This window comes from Ambystoma mexicanum, chromosome 6p (assembly GCF_040938575.1).
Source record: "Ambystoma mexicanum isolate Mex_15411 chromosome 6p, UKY_AmexF1_1, whole genome shotgun sequence".
Taxonomy (NCBI): Eukaryota; Metazoa; Chordata; class Amphibia; order Caudata; family Ambystomatidae; genus Ambystoma; species Ambystoma mexicanum.
In genome coordinates this window covers 422,342,092-422,358,066 of record NC_090935.1, presented here as the reverse complement: position 1 = coordinate 422,358,066, position 15,975 = coordinate 422,342,092, and positions in this window count along the sequence as shown.

The window sequence follows — 15,975 nt, the reverse complement described above, 5'->3', positions numbered from 1 at the left end:
AACTATGCTGTCACACTGTAAAAAAAAGAAATGTTGCAGGAAAGACCAAATCATGCAGTGTATACCCCCTCCCCCATGCCTATTCAAAGCAGGTGCATGGGGTTGCCTTAGTTTTCTGCACATTTAAAAGCGCATCCCATTTGTAAGTTTGGGATATGCTTTTAAATGTGTAAAAACAGCCCGTGATCTAGATGGGTGAATATAAGAGGCACCCATTCTGGTGTCCTTTATGGATTCTGCTACTTTTTTGGCGCAGGTGATGAGATGAGCTTGCCCACTTGCAAAAAAATAGTTTTGCGACCATGGCTCCTTGTGCCTTCTATTTTAAAAAGCAGCAGTTTTGCCAAAATTTTCAGTTTTTGCAAGTGTTTTTGCAAAAATAGCAATTTGTGAACTTTAAAAAAAACGGTTGTTTTCGTGGCATTTTGCGGGATCGGAAAATCACTATAAGCTGTATGGTCTGCTCATCTGTCCATGGAAAGGCAGAAGCTACCCAACTCTGACCCAGGGTGAAGCTATCTGTGGGAGGACCACCCTCGGAGAAGCGCAGTAAACTTGCTAGCTCAAAACAGACCTCTCCCTAATTCTTCCGCCTCTGGCAACACCCACCCCACCATTCCTCTTTGGCATATTTTAGTGTGGGTGAAGAGCCTCAGGCTATGACTAAACATCAACCATTTTTACATTCTCCTTTGACTAATGACACTGAGACTAGTGTAAAGCCCATTTCCTGTGGGGTTTCAGCATGTATAGGATTACATTTCCCAGTATAGGGAAAGGCTGGTGATTTCATAGTCCTTCTTCAATGGCCACAATCCCTCGCCACGGCGTGAGGTTTGGATGCAAAACAATACGGGGAACCAGCGGGCGTGGTTTGTCTTGAAAAGTACTTGGGCGACTTAGCCAACGTTCCTGGCTGTGGTCCCTTGGTCGGTTCACACAGTCGGCACAGAAATAGGGAGCCCAGAGCAGGAAGTCCCCATTGGCGCCCTTAAGCTTGCCCACTGGAGTAGTCCTAGGAAATCTCACCTTGACCTATTAGGTCGGGTTGTATATTTACAGGATTTTAGCGGCCAGTGACCTTGAGTCCGTATTAATACCTCCTGTTGTAATTTGTTCTTCTCAGGGGATACTGTTGATCTGAAAAGTTATGTATTTATCAAAGGTGACAGGATTCAGTCACTCAAGAAAGATTTGTGACAGAACCAGTGTGTTTATTTAGCAAATGGGAAAGCGATCCCCCTCAGGGGATACTCTTGATCCAAAAAGTTGTGTATTTATCAAAGGTGGAAGCGTTTAGTCACCAAGGCCACTGTTAAGCGACTTCAATTCAGCAATCTCACTAAGTCAGTGCCTCGTCAGGGACGCCCAAGGGAAGCCCTTATGTATATATTTTTATGACAAGTTATACTCTGGATGATGAACCCTTATATAACGCCCCTCTCTTAGAATCCCCCTGACCCCACTGAGCCAAGAAGTAGGTTTGTTTTGCAAATTAAAAAGGTTTATTTGAAAAATTAAACAATAGATATATATCACACTTTTATAATAAATTAATATTTGATATCACACTTAGACATATGACAGTGAGTGATCAACAATGGATGATGTTATACTAGCACACTGGTTTAATTACTTTGGAGTAGTATAGAGGATAAGGTAGCTGAGAATGCTTTATATGGTACAAGGAAATACAAGGTGGAAAAGAAGCAACACAGGAATAAACTTGATATGATTTCAGCAAAACATAATATAATCACTTTTCCCCTTTTGGCAATTCACCCCCACCTCTATGCAATGTAAGGAGATGGAAGTAACACACAGTCTTCAGGAATACAATCACAGTACAATACGAATTCAGTTCCCCCCTAGCAAGCTTAGAGAAACAGGGATGATTTTAAACACAGGCAAAGTACTTTAAAGGTGGTATGCAAAGAAGAGTAAAATATGCTAAAAATGATTTTAATTCCCTGTAGAGGTTCTGGGTGAGTGAGTGAGAGATACTTTAAATCAGTTCAGGCCAGCCCTATCAATGATTCAGGGCTGGTTATCAGGTTGAAAACGGAATTCCGTAATGGTAGCAAAAGACAAATATTTTTACACATGGCTGAAATGAAACAAAATGTCAAATCACGCAGTTTAGTTGCGTGCGTCAAGCGCAATTACGAAGGAAATATAAGGAGTAGCTCAGAATGACAGATGACAGTTTTGCAGCTTTGAATCAACAGGAGGGACACAATTTCTATGATGCAGTTCTCAATAGGTTAAAATAGTTTGAATTAGATTATTTTAAACTAAGAGATTGGTTTTGCACAGTTCTGGCTGAGTACTCACACTATATTTTGGACAGGAATGCGACTTCGTCACGGATCGGGTCAGGATTGGCTGCGGTTCTCTCGCCACTGGGTACTGGTTCTGCGCACAGCGATCTAGGTCCGTTCACATCACTGCACAGCGATCTGGTCTCTCTGGATCTCTGGTCTCTCTGGAGATTGATGGATTTGAAGTCTGGAGTCTCCCGGCAAAGCGTCCCGCAAGACAGTGGAAAGTGAATGTCCCTGTCTGGCTTCCAGTGGCTCTTTTTATGTCTTTTGAAAATGGGTGTGGATGCTAACTTTCTTTGCCCAACCCACTCACGATTTGATAGGTCAAGGATTTCTCTTTGACCTGATTTGAGAAGGGAGCAGTGAGTCAGAGTGAGTCATCTTTATGGCATACAGAAAGAACACTCCCCTTTGCTTTTACCTTAGAAAATCATTTTCATAACTAAACACATTTCCCAGATACACAAGTGGTTGACATTACATGTACAGATTGCAGATGACTTAAGGTACATTTTTGTTCAACTCTGATCTTCCTAAGAGCTTGCATTAAAAAATGACAACTTATTTTCATTTTTAGTTGGTTTACCAATATCGGACGTTTACCAAAAATGGCACAAATGTACACCACCTTTCTACACATATTCCAGTAAATTTCCATATCTGCAATCTCCATCATTCATGGGGTTTTGCCTCAGAACATGGTACAGAGATCTAACACCTCTTAAAATGTGCACAGAAAAATCACAAGAATGATGATATTATTTATATAATTTTTACAAGTCTGCATCATGAATTATCCGTCTTTTTAAAATTATGCTCTGGCCCCAAAGGGGCGTGGTTTTCCAAAGCACATGGTGGAATTTCTGGTTTATCCACTTCCCCCAAGTTCAGCTTGCTCACAGAGGCACTTTTCCTCCCACTTCTCCCAAGAGGAAGCTATTTTACGACCCCCCCAATATAACATTTGCCTGAGCCCAAGACAGTGCTTTATTCAGTTTCCTGCAGTCCCCAGGTGCTCCTCCCCTAATACAATCAGAGAGGTGTCATCTCCCTTTGGCGAGGGCAGGAGAATGCAGGCCAGGCCTGGGAAGAGTGGCTGAGCAAGTTTCAACTCCTATCGGGGGTAGTTGCCAGGCAGAATTCAATCTCTTCAAGCCAAGCTTCAGCCAAATGTCACTTTTGTTCCCAGTTTTTCTTCATTCAAAACAAACGTACAATTTTTACACATGCAGCTAGAACGCTGATTCTAAGTTCAAAACTATGACATTTAACAGTTGCAAACTATGTGATACTCAACAGTAGGTCACTCATTTATTTTAAGCATTTCGATTTTAGTGGCTTTAAGTCCAATTTCACTTCCGCTGCTGACATCCACAGCTCAGCCAGTTTCATTATGAACATTATTTTGGGCTCTTTCTCTTTCCGTATTTTGTATGCACACAAGTCTACCTTCTGCCAAATGTCTGCTGGTGTTCATTAAGATTTTTGAATATCTTGCAATGTTTAAAATAGGCATTTTAGCTTGCATTTAAGAGAAACAAAGGTGATTTCAAAGCGCTTTTTTTGAGCCACCCGCACTGCTGTTTTTCCTTTGGCACACATTTCACTCATGGCCCTCCTGGCCCCTCACGCTCGCACTGGTGGGTGGCAGGTCAGGGGAACATTTTGATGTGCGCCAAAACTGCGCGGTTTTCCTGGATTCTGGCGCAATGTGGGCTTTTTCGCCCTCTTGGATTTCTTAAGCCCACAGCACCAAGTGTTGCAGCATAATAGTCCAAACGTGGGTCAGGACACCCAACACCACCAAGGCCAAATCCTTATCATAATCACCAGTAAGTGGTAGGAGGATCTGAGTATCATCTGCATAATTAGTGTAGGTGATACCAAGATGATCCAGATCATCGAAAAGTGGCTTAGTGAAGATGTTATAGAGGGTAGGTGAGAATGGGTGTAGCTAGCGATACAGGCAAGGAGATCAGTTTTACAGTTGCTAAAGTAAAGGTTATGAGGTGGTGGTCCGTCCAAATCTGAGGGGATATAGAAGAAATTGAGGCATTGCAGTTATGGTCTGCCACCCAGTCCAGTGTTCTTCCTTTGTTATGAGAAGGATGAAGCACTCTCTGGGTAAAGCCTTGTTCCATTAGTATGTTCGTCACACTGGATGCATGTGTGTCTTTAGAGTCATTATAGCCTAAGTTCAAGTCCCCTAGTTGTAGGACTTGAGATTCGTTTTTTAAGTTATTAGATACAATATTAGAAATGTCATCCTCAAACGTTCCGATAGGGCCTGGGGGTCTATATACCAGATGGATCGTGAGAGTCTGGGAGCTGTTTATAGTACATTTGGATGTGAGATACTCACATGATTTGATGTCAGCGGATGGCACTAGTCTAATTGGTAGATTATCTCTAGCTATGAGGGCAATACCTCCTCCTCGTGTTTCAACTCTGTCTGACCTTAGGATGGTATAGCCTAAGGATGGTTGGGGATAGCCAATGAGAGGGTTGGTCCTGCAGCAGCATGTAGCCAGGATTCAGTGATCTATAGGAATTCAAGGTGTTCTGCCTGGATGATGTCAGATATCTCAGTTGCATGTGCAACCAGAGATCTCACATTTATCAGAGCGCCCTTGAGACTGGGGTTAGCTGAGGCTGGTAATAGAGAGCATTGAGTGCTTTGGGTCTTGGAGGTTGAGTGATTGATGAGTGTCTGTATTAGCTGACATTTGCTTTTTATAGGAGGTGTTACGTAGGTGTTAAGGTTCTTACATATATTGGTGTCGGAAGCCCTCTCTGGCCAATATGTTCAACAGGCTCAAAGCACATTTCACTGTGACGGGCCCTTATGGGGCCTGTCATTGTAAAATGTGATATGAAAAAGCATTTCTATCCCATTTGAGGAAATGAAATGCAAGTGAGCTAGCAGCGGCTAAACTATGCTGTCACACTTTCAAAAAAACAAAAGTTGCAGGAAAGTTCCAATCATGCAGTGTATACCCCCTGAGCTTGCCCACTTGCAACAAAAATAGTTTTGGGACCATGGCTCCTTGTGCCATATATTTTAAAAAGCAGCAGTTTTGCAAAAATTGACAGTTTTTGTAAGTGTTTTTGCAAAAACAGCAATTTTTTAACTTTAAAAAAAACGGTTGTTTTCGTGCCATTTTGGGGGATCGGAAAATCACTATAAGCTGTATGGTCTGCTCATCTGTCCAGGGAAAGGCAGAAGCTACCCAACTCTGACCCAGGGTGAAGCTATCTGTGGGAGGACCACCCTCGGAGAAGCGGAGTAAACTTGCTAGCTCAAAACAGACCTTTCCCTAATTCTTCCGCCTCTGGCAACACCCCTCCCACCATTCCTCTTTGTCATATTGTAGTTCGGGTGAAGAGCCTCAGGCTATGACTAAACACCAACCATTTTTACATTCTCCTTTAACTAATAACACTGAGACTAGTGTAAACCCCATTTCCTGTGGGGTTTCAGCATGTATAGGAATACATTTCCCGGTACAGAGAAAGGATGGTGATTTCATAGTCCTTCTTCAATGGCCACAATCGTGAGGTTTGGATGCAAAACAATGTAGGAAACCAGCGCGCGTGGTTTCTCTTGAAAAGTACTTGGGCGATTTAGCCAACGTTCCTAGCTGTGGTCCCTTGGTCGGTTCGCACAGTGGGCACAGAAATACGGGGCCCAGAGCAGGAAGTCCCCATTGGCGCCCTTAAGCTTGCCCACTGGAGTAGTGCCTGCGAGTATTAGTCCTAGGAAATCTCGCCTTGACCTATTAGGTCGGGTTGTATATTTACAGGGTTTTAGCGGCCAGTGACCTTGGAGTCCGTATTAATAGCTCCTGTTGTAGTTTGTTCTTCTCAGGGGATACTGTTGATCCGAAAAGCTGTGTATTTATCAAAGGTGACAGCATTCAGTCACTCAAGAAAGAGTTGTGACAGAACCAGTGTGTTTATTTAGCAAATGGGAAAGCGATCCCCCTCAGGGGATACTGTTGATCTGAAAAGTTGTGTATTTATCAAAGGTGAATGCGTTTAGTCACACAAGAAAGGCCAGTGACAGAACCAGTATTTATTTAATGAATGAGAAAGCATTCCTTCTCAGGGAATACCTGTGACAAGAAATGTTGTGTATTTATCAAAGGTAAAATCGTTTAGTCACACGAGAAAGGCCAGTGACAGAACCAGTATTTATTTAATAAATGAGAAAGCATTCCTTCTCAGGGAATACCTGTGACAAGAAATGTATATTTATCAAAGATGAAAGTGTTCAGTCAAAAGGGAGGCTGGTGACTGTAAAGCTTATTCATTGGGTAAAAAAGAGGGTGTTTACCCTTCAGGAGTACTGGTGACATGGAAATTAATACATGTAAAGAGTGAAGTGATGGTTATCTTCAAGGGACACCTGTGAATTAAAGGTTTATGTACAGGTCAAATGTATAACCACTCATCACCAAGGGATGTCTAAAGTAGTGAAGGCTCAAGTATTTACCACATGTGCCACTTTAGTCTCGCGGTAGGACCTCAGAGGTGCCATTTTATGTTTATGTGACCGTGTTATCCAATGTATGTGATGGGGGAAACTCTGTCAAGGACCTGTTAGTGTTATACAGACTCAGTATTGTATTGTGTGATTTAACCCTCTGTCTTTATATAAAGAAAAAGGGAGCTTCACTCCTCCAAAACAAAGAAGTCTGTGCTTATTTATTTGATCTTTGACACCCTGCTGCGGTGGTTGCCCAGGCAGACCTCGCCCCCCCCACTTTGAGAGCCCCATGGGGTATTTCCCGGCTGGGAGACATCTCACCCCCATGGGCTAGTCAATCCTCTGGCACATGTGTGCAGTAAGGTGTTTTACTCCCATTCTCTGGTCTCCTACAGGTAGCTAAGCACTCACTTCAACAGAAAGAGATAAAGCCAGTTGAAACCACAGGGAGAAACACATTACATGAAGAAGAGGATTGGAGTAATGAAGATTACTAGAAGTGGAAAGTAAACACCACATTCTAGTCATTGGAAAAGGTTAACAGTCCCCGGGTTGTTTAAATACCCCACACCTGCAGAGATGGAGAGGCTCACTTCTCCTAACATCAGTCGAGAAACCACAGGAGAGCAGGTGGCAGTGTGGAGTGGAGAAGCTGCTGGAAGTGTCATTCAGGGAAGTCAGGCAGTGGAAGGTTTACTGTGCTTGTTCCATGAACATCAGGAGCTGTCAAGTGAGGAAGGAGGTGAGGTGGGAACCGGAGAGCTGGCGGGATGCTCTCGGGGCAGACAAGCAAGCAGCAGTGAGAACGGTGAGACACAAGGGATGCCGAAGCTGCCGACGGAGAACGGTAAGCCCAGAGAGAGAGATTGGGATGCCGGGGCGGTTCATGGAAGATGCCAAGTACCATTGGTGAACCTAGTAAGCCCAAACAAGGGAGTTGGGATACCGGGGAAATTGAACGAAGAGGCGAAGAGTAATGAAAGTGGTTGCTGACCCAATAGATGAAAAGTATAAATAAAGAACCTTGGAACTTTAAGAAAGCGAATGTAATTGCTAATGAGAAGTGTGAGTCTGGGACTTGCAGCCAAATACTGTGCCAAATAAGAAAGTCATGGCAGGGGCATAAATCAGACCCGCACACAAATAATGAAGTAAGGAAGTCCTGGCAGGAGAGTAAACCAGGCATACATCGAGTCTGAGACGCGCACCCAAGTAATAAAGTAAGTACGTCCTGGCAGGAGAATAAACCAGGCATACAGCGAGTCTAGGACTCACACCCAAGTAATAATGAAATACAGCCCTGGCAAGAGAGTAAACCAGGCTCACAGTAAGTCAGGAACTTGCACCCAATCAAGATTGTGGAACTTAAGAAAAGAGACTTGTGAAAACTGTGAAATATGTGAACTGTGGATAATCTAAGTTACCTCAGGGACAAACACACACTCCTTGAGCCTGTGAACTGTGGAATTGTGAAAACCTTGAAGGGAAGGGTCATACCCCTTCAGATTGTGGACTTGCTTAACCCAAAAGATGTCAAGAGAAAGAACATTGAAAATATAAATTGTGTAAACTGGATGAAACTCGGGGAAAGAATTGTCCCCCTTGAGATTGTGGAATATAAGAACATTGAAAATATCAACTGTGTAAACTGGAGTCAACTCAGGGATTGAGGCTGTGGAGTATATTAACATGACATTGGAATAGAACAGGAAGGCCCCTTTTCTGTGGAACTTTAGTGGTTTCATTTTTTCACATTAGAATTTTGTGTTTGGAAATGTAGAAATAAGCTGCAGGTGTTCAGCTTAAAGACATCCCCTACTTCAGGTTATATTAAGTTTAGTGTGTGATGGTCAATTTAGGATTTTGGACATGGGACAGAGAACTTCTTTTGTTTTGGACATTCTGACACAGACGTTCCTCAGTTTTGTTGAGGCAGGGAAACCCCTCCTAGAATTAGGGATAGCAAGGATTTCCACAACCCTCTCTTTTATTTGATCAAATAAAGTCTTTAAGCAACACCAAAACTGCCTCTGTGTCCAAGTCGTACTCTTGATCCCTCACACCACACACGAATTCTGTTGGCATGGTGATCCGCAAACACCACCATCTGACCAGTGTGCAATTTGCCAAAAGCTGCGGCTGCAAGAGAATAATTCACGAAGTACAGTCAAATCTGAAAGAGTAAGCATCTGTGAAGGAACCTACACACGAGCAAGCAAAAAGAAAAAAGCTACATTTCACACATTTTGTTGAAAATGGTGTCAAAAAGTAGCGGGACAAGAAATACTTTCTTTGGGTAATATTTTAAAACTCAAAAGTAGTCCTGGCAGAGTTACTCTGCCAATTTAAAACAGGGGAAAATTGAAGGAAGAAGAATGACTACTTTTGTGTGAATCAGCGTGCTGTATCTCCTGTGCATAGTCACTCCTCCAGGCACACCAATTGTGCATGTCCAAATTTAGTATTCATCTGTTTGCACATGCGCAAATTGTACACATTAGGAGCAATATGTATGCAAAATGCAAGCATCTGCGTCCACACTTTTGAATTGTGTGCAAGCATACTGCTCTTTTTTATGACCTCAAATTAATTTATGTTTGCAAAAAATCTTTGTTAACCATGACCACACTATTTAAACTTGAAACTCTTGGTCAACAAGGTAGTTTATATTTGCTTCTCACACTAACATTCGTTTTTATTTTGTTTACCCCAATGTGACATACATATTTTTCTGTGCAAACATGTACATTTAAATTCCATAGCTACTAAAATGTCATTTATACATTTTCATCCTATTTTCCAAATTACTTTCTATATTTTGTCAAAATGGCATTTATCTGATTAAATCACATAAATCAAAAGAATGTATCTTAGTAGCCTGCACAGCAAACAGACCAACAACGTTTGCTCTTAAGAAACCTCATATTATCTCTTGTCCTTTCCAAAAACCGTTCAGTAAACAGAAACCATGTGAACAACAGGACCTCTGTTTGCCACCCATTTCTTAAGCACTCGCCTCCATCTGGAAATAATAGGTGGTCTTGTAAAGCACCCTTCTGCCACTTGTTGTTGGCCTCGCTGTGCAAGGCTCTATAAAGAAAGAGGGAGGTGTTGTTAGTGGGATAGTGGAAGAGGCAGATGCCAACCTGTATTATTAATAGGTGCCTGTCAAAAGAAGCCAGTTGCTGTATGCCAGTATGGGTTTGGCAGAGATCCTTTGGATTATATTATAAGAGAGGGTCCATGATCTTATTGTGGGCCCTTTCCACAAGGGAGGACCCAAGATCTGTGGGGGTAAATGTGATTTAAGTAGTGTTACCCACTGATGTGGGTGAGTGTGTTAGTCCGAAAGAGAGAGCTTGTATTTTTGTATTTGTATTTTGTATTTATTTATAAAGCATGTATGTCTAAGCGCTGAACAAAAGGAAAGAGCCTCTTATTGTTTCTACTGGCCAGGGACTAAGGAAACTCGATACATCCCATAATAGCTTCAGTATTGCTAAAAATCAGATTAGGGTTACTGATTGTGTCAAAACCCTAGGCATCCATTTAGATGCAGTACTGAGCATGAGGACACAGGTGTCACACAGGCGTTAATCATGTGGTTACGTGGTGAGGCTACTTAATCAAATCAGGCCTAATATCTCACTTAACAATAGACCTATCTTGGCATCAGCCTTACTCAACTCAAGACTCGACTATTGTAATAGTCTTTTGAGTAGGTCAAGACAAGCTAACCTTGTGGCTCTTCAGACTACATAAAACAATGCAGTACGAGCAGTCTTTGGTCTCGTAAACAGGATCACTTTGCTCATTCCAGGAGGGCACAGCAGTGGCTGCCGCTTAAGCACAGGACTTTGCATACGATCTTAGCATTATCCTATAAATGTATGACCTCAATCGCCTCCGCCTGTCTCTCAGAGAGGCTTACGGTTGATCATCCATTGGGTCATCTTCGTTCCAGCGATAACTACAAATTTAAGCAACCTCGCTTCGGTCTGACCAAGTTTGGAGGTGTTCGCTTTCCGGTACAGGCCCCTAAAAAATGGAATGCTCTTCCATTAACAATCAGAGCCTCTAACTCCTTGTCAGCATTCAAAGGGGGAGTCAAAACGTATCTGTTCACTCTGAATCTAGGCTAGACGCGTGATGCTCTGCTTAGTGCTCCACTCTCCTCCAGGCCTGGTTATCTGTTTGTCTTGTCTTGTTTATGCTAATTGTGCGCCCTGAGGCCCAGGGGAATGTATTGCAATAAATGAAATACATTTTGTTTAAAAATAATAACACAACAAAAACTGTTCAATAATAGTTGTAAAAACAGATATAGAGAATAAACCTATGAAATTACATAGAAGACCGGAGAAAAGATTTCAGGCGAAAGCCAAAGACAGGTAAAGAAGGAGAAGAATGAATTGGAAGAGGAAGGGGGGCACCTTGGGGCAAGCAGAGCAAAGAATCAAAATGTAAAGGAGGCACAATGTAGCTTTGGCATGGCAAGAAGAAATAAAGAATGAGAACAGAGAGAATGGGGATGAGTAGAAGAAAATAAGATAGGACAGACAATTAGTGCAAGACCCTAGGGATATTTTAATACAATGAATACACAATTGAAAGGGAGACGTGATTCAAAAGACAACCAAGACAGTGAGCAAAGAGCCAATAAAATGGAAGAACATGGAAGAAGAGAACGCAATGTCCAAATTGGGAGATGGCAGACAGATCGAAGTGTGGTGTGCTGATAGTCAGGGAGACCAAACAGAAGGAAAGAACAGTAGAAAAGGTGAAAGAAAATGAAAGCAGAGATAAGGGTTTTATAAGCAGACAGAGATGATAAAGGGTGTATATTACGGATCTTCGTGAGATGGAACTGGCAACTACGGGCAGTATAGTTTATTGTGATGAGAAAAGGAGGGAATGGTATAAAAAGGTATGCCAGGATTACGAGTGAATGAAGAAAAAGGCAATAGAGCAGGAGGAAAAGTGAGAACAGAAGGTGAAAGAGTGGAAGAAGCCAGAAAGAAAACAACCTCTGTCTTGGAGGGATTCAAATGAAGAAAGAGAGAATTCATCCATTGGTGGATTGTGGTAAGAAAGTGAGGTAAGAAGAGTATAAGAAAAATCAGAAAAGTAGAGAAAGAGTTGTGTATAATCAGCATAGAAATGAAAAGAAAAGTCAAAGTTTGAGATATTACAAATAGGCAGCATGTACAGAGAGAAAAGGAAGGGGATGAGAACAGAACCTTGAGAATCCTTGTATAAGAGAGATGAGGAAGGAGAATAGGTGCCAGACCAAGAAATAGAAAAGGTGCGATTAGAAAGATAGGAAGACTTTTTTTAGGACAAAGCCAGAAAATCCAAGAGAAGAGAGAAAATAAACAAGAATAGGGTGACTGACAGTATCAAACGCTGCAGAAACATAAAGAAGAATAAGGATATAGGGCAGCTTGGAGTGTCTGGCAGTGAAGAGCGAGTTATCAACGTGAATTAAAGCTGTTTCAGCAGATGTAGATTTCAATCCGGCATACACCCAAGTCATGCCCAGCGTGTAGTGCGCAATGGAAACCCTTATTTATGTGTATCTATAAGTGCAATATTCTGAACGATATACCACTCATATCACACCCTTCTCCTGCGACTCCCCTGCCCTCCCTCGGGTCACTCTGAACCAGGAATCAGGCTAGTTTGCAAAGGTAAATATTTATTTATGTATTTAAAATGTAATCACAATATATTTTAATAGGTAAACAACAATCACCAATGGGGTGACAGAACACTGAATAATATCTTTAACGCACTAGGAATCAAGTAATGAGCACACAAACAAATGCAGCACAGAAAATAATACTTTTGAATTGGTGTAGAACAGATGGCACTATGGGTAGGAGTTCCGCCTACATCACCCTTTAACCCCCCAATAGACAATTAAATAGATATGAGAAGAGAGCAGTTATTCAGGAATAGCACAAATCAAACAGAATATCAGTCCCACCGTCCCCCTTCAAACACAAGAGAAAAACGGAATTGACTTTTCAGCTGCCAGAATGGGTTTGAAATTGTCTTTGGAATCGACTGAGCAAAAGCACCAAATGTCGTCAAAAATACTTAATTTGTTATAAATTCCTATGGGAGCCTCTTTGAACAGTTGCAAACAATCACAAGCAATGATTTAGTCCAAAGAAAACATTTGAAATCTCAAAGTCCAAGTAGGAAATAAATTAAAGCTGTTTCACACGTGTACAATTTCTCTGAATGTAAAGTTGCTGCAAACTTTTCCTTGCAACATTAATAGTATGGCCACAATCAGTGTTTTAGTGTATCTTTGGTTCCTTATGTAGTAAAAACTCCTACCACATCTGTTTGTATTTTTCACTTGTCTACTTATTTTGGCTGTCATGTCAAATGTCATAAAGTTCTGAGGCAAAAACAAGTCATTTCCATAGAAAATCCAGTCCAGGTTTCTTTTTCCTGCTTCCCAAAGTGAGCAGATGGCCAGTCCTTTGAAGTTCACTGAGAAACCTCCCCCACATCCTGCTCCTCCTTGCAGAGGCCAAGTCTCAGCATGTCCTTTGTTCTTTGGTCATTCAGCAGACGGATGTCTAATTGCATCCCCTTTGAGTGGCTTGCTGGGATTATGTGTGACTCATTAATAGCCATTAGCCTTCCTGTTCTCAAGGGAATGTTAAACGGAGATGTCAGTTTTCCCAGGCCAGGCCCTGTCAGTTCAGAAATCACATGTGGATTGGCTTCAGACTGGGCTCTTCGACATTAAACTCTTTACAGTTCACATATAAAATATAAGTACAGAGTATAAAGGATTTAACCATTTTAAAAGAATTAGCCCTTTACCAATATACTTGAAATAGTGGATTTTGTAACTTTCAGGACAAAGAAATACATTTAAGCTAAGTTTTACAGCCAATTTCTTTAGGCAGTTATCAGGCTGTGATGCCCGGATTCCTCTGACTGCCTGGATTTTTCCATGATTCCAGCACACTCTCCTTTCAATAATTCACTGGGGGACATAACGGAATTTAGCACCAAAATAGCACTTTGAAGGTTGCCCTTGATTAGGAAACAATATTTAGGGGCATTTTCGAATTTTAGCCCTTCTGTGGGCTTGTTCCCAGTGACAGATGACAGATCACAGCAGTGACTCCTGCTTTTACACCACTTTGCCGGTGTATTTGGCAGGGCATGCAGCCCCATTGATGGGTTATGAACTCTGCGCAATTTTGCAAACAGTACGCACAGGGGTTATTGCCTCTATACTTGGCAATTTTCTTCCCCCATTGGCAAAGGGGTGCAGTGTGGTGCAGTGGCGTGGATAAAATGCTCCACATTGTGGGATGTTTTAACCCACTCTGCTCTGCCCTGCGGCATCACTGTGTACTGGTGGCACCGAATCAGCAAAATGGCAGCGAAAAACCCCATGCGTGCCAAAACCTAAGGAAATTGCGCTCTACCAAGCACAAAAAGATGGCTGCCAAATCTACCATGCATGTTGTTTGTGGTGGAATGGAGACCGCACAGAAGGAAAAGGAGGCGGGAAAGACAATTTTGTTGATTCACAATAAACAAAAAGCAGATTTCTAATAAGACTGATAATTTACTGTGGACAATTGTAAAAAAATATATAAACCACGGACCTCTGAACCTAAATTTTGGCTGCACATTTTAAGAGGAGCCAGAACTCTGTGCTATGTTCTGGGACATAACTTTAGAAATTGTGGTTTTACAGCAAATGTTTTTATGTCAGAAGCATGAAACTTCACACGCTTATGCCCATATACAATGTGCACATGTGTACCAATTTTGGACAAATGAAATATTGTGTCCGGACAAAAAGTGCGAAATTCTGTCAAATCCAGACACAAGATCCTACAGAGACGGGGCTTGGAAGAATACTTGCTCCACAAAATATGTGATCTAGATATGCTATTGTTATAAAGTTTGTAAAATTGTAAATATCTATTATATTGTAAGAGGATTCAATTCAACACTACAGCTAAGTCAACGCCTAGTCTATAATACTGAATGAAAACCCTTATTGATATATCTTTATGTCCAGTTCATGCGTTCTGGATGACTACCCCTATATAACACCCCTCTCTTGGAATCCCCCTGACCCCACTGAGCCGAGAAGTAGTTCTGTTTTGCAAGTTAAAAGGTTTATTTGATAATTTAAACCATAGATATATAGATCACACTTTATAATAAATTAATAATTGAATATCACACTTAATCTAATATGATAAATATTAACAACGGAGAATCTGGCACTAACACGCTTCTCTATAATCAATAAGGAGTTGACATGAAATGGATAAGGTAGCACACAGGTGAATAGGAACAAAAGAAGAAGGTGGTACAGAATGCTTTATAGAGTTCAAATGGATGCAAGGTTGAATGAATGAAATGCAGTATAGAAATACTCAATATGATTTCAACAAAACAATGTAATCACTTTTCTCTGGCAATCCCCTCCCCCCCTTGATACAATGCAAGGAAATGGAAGGAAGCACACAGTTCTCAGAAATGCAATCAAATGTGATTCAGTTCACCGCAGCAAGCTTAGACAACAGAAGTTTAAAACACAGGCAAAATGCTTTGATATGTGCTGGCAATTCAGTGAAAAGTATGCTAAAATGCTTTTAATTCCCTTTCAGAGGTTCAGGGTGAGTGATATCTAGTTAATATTAGCTCAGGCTCACTCTTGCAATGATTCAGGGATAGTTTTTATGAGGCAAACGATTTTCTGGCAAATGGAAGGCAAGCAGCAGCTGATTTTACATGTGGAGAAATTTGCAAATCGCGGTAAAATTTGCGGATGCATGTTCCGCGATTGCGGTAAAACTATAAGGGGTAGGAATGTGGTTCTTGGTGCGATTAAAAGCTAAGATTCTAAGCTTTTAGATGAAAGTTAATGCAAGTCTCTAGCACAAACGGTTGCGGAGATATGAGTGATTAAATAACGGTCGTTTTTCAGATTTGAAATTTTAAAGTTCAAAAAGACACGTGCAGCTTGCAACTAGAAAATGACAAGTGACAGCATTGCAAATGGCAGGTGACAGTTAGGAGACAGTTCTACTTAGATTAAAATAGGATTGAATTATATTATTTTAACTAAGAGATTGGTTCTGCACAGTTTTGCTATGTACTCAC